Source organism: Cryptomeria japonica, chromosome 7 (genome assembly GCF_030272615.1).
Source record: "Cryptomeria japonica chromosome 7, Sugi_1.0, whole genome shotgun sequence".
NCBI classification, from domain to species: domain Eukaryota; kingdom Viridiplantae; phylum Streptophyta; class Pinopsida; order Cupressales; family Cupressaceae; genus Cryptomeria; species Cryptomeria japonica.
Genome location: NC_081411.1, coordinates 760211119 through 760217118, shown reverse-complemented (window position 1 = coordinate 760217118; position 6000 = coordinate 760211119).

The window sequence follows — 6000 nt, the reverse complement described above, 5'->3', positions numbered from 1 at the left end:
GTTCCTAAAAGTTTGGGTTCCCTTCTAAGTCCATCTGCTTGTATTGGAGTATCAAACTTTTCCAAACCTCAATGTTGGTCCTGAAATTTAGTATGGGTTATCCCCGCTCCCTAATCTTTGATCCATTGCACCCTAAAAATTATTTGAGTTCTTCAAGGCTAAACTTTCAGTCTTCCCTTATTTTGAGTACCTTTTTCCACCCATCCTTGAAAGCATGAAACTTTGTTGACCCTTTATTAACATCGTTTGGAGTTATAATTTTGACCATTCTTTATTCAAGCACCCCTTTCCATTCAACCCCAAAAGTCTAAAATTCTATTGATTTGCTCTATATGACTTATCAAAGTCAAACTTTTAATCAACCCTTATCTTAGTATCTCTAAGAGATATTTCAGATCCCTAATTCTAACATCTCAAAATCTTTTCCTTTACCAAGACTCCCCGTTTGGCCTTCCTTCTTTCCTCATCAATTTTTGTATGACTTATTGCCCATCTTAATCCCTCAATTCTTTGATGCACCAGTCCTTGGCGTAGAATTGATACTCTTGTCATTTTTCATTGCAAACCCCAACTACCCCATGGTTGACTCAAATCTTCATTAATAATCTATTTTGGACATATTTAACCACTAGATTAAATATGATGGTGCCTAAAAATTATTCTTTATATAGGTTAGCACAATTTTAAAGGAGAAAAATAGAGGTTAGTCCATACCATGTGTATTATTGCAAAACCCACGAATTATTGATATACCATCTTCGGGTTCCTCTTTCAATGGATTTGTTAGGCAATCTTCTTTCCATTGCACAGGAATCAACACACTATTAATGTTTAGAGGTATCCAATGAATGGACAAAGAGGTTTTTTCACTACTAGAGACATTCATGGATTCCAAGGGAAGATCTTGATATGCAACAATAATCATGATGACAACTAGAGCATGATAAAATTGTATAGCATCAAATCCTCATGTATTCTCCTTCACAACTCTATTTTCCAAGTTTTCAATTTATAAATACAAATTCTTTATTCTAAGGGTTGGTCTTTTCATTTTTTGTAGGTAGGGGTGTAGAATAGTCTAGGATTTAAAATTTTTGATATTTTATCCATCATTAGAGTTTCTCTTTGAGTTGCAAAAAGACATCTATCATAGTATATATATGTAAATCGTTATCTCCTTGGTTGGTTGTTGATATTTTGTATTGATTTCTAGATTAAGAGGTGTGGCATGCCCTCTTCTTGTAAAAATTTTTCCACCACATTTTCCAAGTGTTTGAAAATAGCATATTTAAATCTATTGAATACCCAATATATGTGGTAGTCTTTATTTCTTCTAAGCGAAATATCAATGAGTTTTGAGAAAGATTATTAAGAAAAAGTGTTTATTTGCATCACAATTTTGTTGTAATATATAGTTTTTTCTTGTCATTGTTGGATCCAACTCTTTTACCCAATAAGACATCAATCAGTACGAATCTTGACCTTCAACACCAATTAATATCAATCACTAGTATTAGAAGTAGAATTAGGTTAGTGCTTTGTTGTTTATGATTCAATGTTATAACCAAGTATAAATCTTAAGTGAAGTGAAATTATTATTTGTGAATCATTTACAAGATGTTCATGTCTTACAAATGTTAAAGAGCTTGAAAGGAAATTTTGTTAAGGGATTATATTATCGTCATTATCTATAGATACATGTGTAGAGTGTTTGAATCAATTATAGAAAGTTTGTTGCAACCAATTAAACTTAATACGGTGACAATTATAGGGGTTAGGTTAAATTTTTTACTTTATTTTGATTTAAACGATGCATGCTTAAGCACACCTCTAAGAATATCATCCTAAGTTTAAGTTAATTCCAAAGAGTAGGAGATACTGCCCACTCTCATATGCTAACCTTGAACCATCTTGAGTCTATTGATGAGCCTCTATTTACCTTCTATAATATGGTGAAGAATGGGGGTTCACTAGTCTAGGTATGCAAACTAGCAAATCAAACCCACTTATCACACATCACATTTAGGTAAATGAAATTTAATAGGTTTAGCCTCAAAACCTATTGGGAGAGGGGTTGAACACAAATTGGATTTCTACTTCTATTTTTAGTTGAAAATAATTTTAAAATGATATAAATTGATTGAAAGAACTAGGGTTGATGGTGTGATATTGACGATGATCAACAATAGAAAGTCTTAGAACAAATTTACACACGTGACATCAAGGTCGAATTTGGAAATGAGAGGCATAGAGAAACCTATGGTTGAAATTTCAGCTCAAAAATGTGGGTCAATGATGCTAGGTGACCTTAACCCAAAGGCGTCAGATACAAACAAAGAAAACAGGTTCGAAATTAAGATGTCGCTCTAAGTATTTCCCTAGAATTTCGTCAGAAAAGTGTCAATGATTGATGTTAGGCAACCTTGACCCAGTCTTTTTGCTTCTCCAAAAACTAGTCCTGTGTGTCTCAGTGTGCTCTTTTGGATCTATATTTGTTGTCTCTATAATCTATCACCTGCACACACAAGAGGGGAAAGGTGTTGGTTTGATAAGGGTTTGCCTAGGACAAAACCCAATTTTGGAATTAACCCTTAATGAAAACTTGAAAGGAAAGATCTAAAGTAAAATGTTGAATCTACAATATTATACCTCAAGCTTGTTGATGTTGACAATGGTGATGGTGAAATGCTCTTTGAATATGTCCTGCAATTGTTGATACAATAATATGACATGACAAGAGAGAAAGGAATTAATCATAAAAACATGCTTGCATGAAGATTATTGCAACTTGCTACTACATAATGTTCAGATCTAAAGAAGACCTACTCTTGAAGGATATGGTATGAAATGATGCTCAAATACAAGAATAGGTATTTGGGATGTCGTACAATATCTAAATAATGAAAGGCAAAGCTAAGATAGGGTTCAAACCTACACTCTATTGGATGGTAATGAGAGCAAAGATTATAAGTGTAGTGCCATAAATTGCAACCCTACACAATTTACACACCCTGTTGTGCCCCTACTTTAACGTGTCCTATCCCAGTTCTTGCCTAGGTCCGTTTTGTCCCAATTTACTCCAAATTTGATGTCACCTACCTGCATGGTTGAGTAAACCCCATCTTGGGACTGTGCCCTCTTGAACCCAACCTTTTTTGCCATGCTTTGGGAGGACAAGGGTTCTTGGGGCACCATTGTCCAGACCGAGGCGCCCCAGGCACATTAGTCCCCCTTAAATAGGCCCCACTTTAAATAGGTCAAGGCAATTTCCCTCCCCAATGAGTTTTGGCCCCTGTTGCTCGATGTGATCATTGGAGGTTGACTTAATCAATAATTTACCTAGGGAACCCTATATAACGACATCCTATCAATTCATTTTCACCTAGATGTGATATAGAAGCATTCCTTGCATAGTTGAGATCATTACAAGCATTCTTGAGCATTCAAGGCAACATTTCATCCCACCATATTCTTCAAGCATCGTGGAGTAAAATTACATCAATCCTCATGCAAGCATGTGTGTTTAATTGGGTCATGTTCATGTTATTGCATCAACATCCATGATCGCATCTAAAGAGCATTGCATCATCAACTTCATTGCAAATTTGAGGTATATTATTCAGCATCTACTTCAACATTTATAAATGATGTTTCAATTCAATTTAAGGTTAATTCCTAAACTGGGGTTTGACCTAAGGCAAACCCCCATCAACAACCCTATTTCCTTCTTTTTGTGTGCAAGAAATTGTCTCACGAGTTGTGAGTGAGGAATCTAATATTGTAGACAATGATTAGTCTCGACTTTTGAAGACACGAAAAGTGGAGGACTAGGACAATCAACTCCCCCCAGTCCCAAATATTTCTGATGATCTTCTGACAATGGATTCTGTGTGTTATCCTAAGTCTACCCCCAATATTCGAAGGACCAGGATGATTTTCTCCCCCTGGCCCCAACAATTATGCCCAAACCTTTCGTCACAAGTTCTAATCCCTTTTCCATCCTTAGATCTAGGTTTACAACTTTGCATGATATGTGGAACATTCTGTTACTGTTATTTTATGTCAGTTTCCCATTGTTTGCCCTAGATCTAGCATTGGAATTTAACCCTAAATCAAATTCAATTTCAATTCAAACAAATGAGGAATTAATTTGATTTGTATTCAACTCTTTTAGGATTAGATCAATCAAATTCAATCTCCTCTAATGCTTGATAGTTTTATGAAATTTCACTACCTTACATGTTAAACATCATTGTCTCCTTGTAACATATGTTCAATTCAAGTTGCAAATTTCCTTGTATAATGCCTTGCTTGGTTATCCTTGTTTAATTCAAGATTGTGGATTTTGTTGCATAATGCCTTGCTTGGTTATCCTTTTTCAATTCAAGTTGCAAATTTCCTTGCATAATGCCTTGCTTGTTTATCGTTTTTCAATTTAAGTTGCAAATTTCCTTATATAATGCCTTGTTGGGTTATCCTTATTTCTCATCTTATACAAGTTTTTGCATGCTCAAAACTAGACCCAAATCTTTAGATGAGATGCTTCCCAGAACTAGACAATGACATATATAGTCAAATGTCAACTCATCCTCTTTTTCAACTTCTTTAAGGTAGGTTGACTAGCATGATATAGCTTGCTAGACCTTTCAACCCTCCTTGTGTTGCATTTTCAGATGAGTGGAACTAGCAGCATAACATAGCTTGCTAGACTATTCCAACTGTTCCTTCCTACATGGATCACAAAACTTGTTATCCCATGAGGATTCATGTTTCTATTGATCACCTAGCATAACACAACTTGCTAACCCATGGAGTCCACGTTCCTTCTTGCTATGCCTCATGGATCACCCAACATAACACAACTTGCTAGATCATGTTGTCTATGTTTTCTCCTTTCTTCTCCCCATGAGCTAATAGATTTCCTAGTTGTTGGATCACGGTTCAGCACTCAATGCATGCTCTTGATCTTTCCATGTGACCACTTGTGTTCTTGTAATAGCATTCTAGGAATGAAATTAGCGACTGAGATATTTTGATTATCGAGGTCTCTTAAACTAGTTGACTTGGAGCCTTTGTTTTAGTACTAACCCCTTTTGTTGTGTGTCTTTTATCTTTGTTGGTTTTTTTTGTCTTTGTCTAGTTTTGTGTGTCCTTGTATGAATTAAGATCTTAAGATTGAGGGCTTGATTCCTCAAAATTATTGATCTCTTATCTCTTTGTGATCTCTCTCTCTCTCTCTCTCTCTCTCTCTCTCTCTCTCTCTCTCTCTACTTTATCGTGAGTATTTACATAAGCTCATACTCTCATTAAATTGGGGGCTAAAAGTAGCATCATAAATTGTAACCCTATACAATTTACACCTCATCGTGTTCCCCTACTTTAATGTGTCCTTATCTTAGTTCTACCCTAGGTCTATTTTGACCCTTTTTACTCCAAATTTGATGTCACCTAGTTGCATGGTTGATTGGACCCCATCTTGGGACCATGCCCTCTTGAAGCCAACCTTGTTTGCCCTATTTTGGGAGGAAAAGGGCACCTTGGCCACCTTGGTCCCCCTTAAATAGGCCCCGATTTAAATAGGTCAGTGCACTTTTCCTCCTGGATGAGTTTTGGTCCCAGTGGCTTAATGTGATCGTTGGAGATTGTCCCAATTCATCCCACCATATTCTTCAAGCATCATGGAGTAATTGCAGCAATCCTCATGCAAGTATGTGTTTGATTAGGTCATCTTCATGTTATGTCAAGTCATGTTATTGAATCAACATCCATGATCACATCTAAAGCGCATTGCATCATCAATTTCATTGTAGATTTGAGGTGTATTGTTCAACATCTACTTCAAGATTTGCAATTCCTATTTCAATTCAAATCAAGATTAATTCCTAAAGTGGGGTTTGGCCTAAGGCAAACCCCCATCAACAATCCAAATTCCTTCTTTCTCTGTGTAGAATTGTCTCAAGAGCTGCGAGTGAGGAATCTGACAATGTAGACGATGATGAT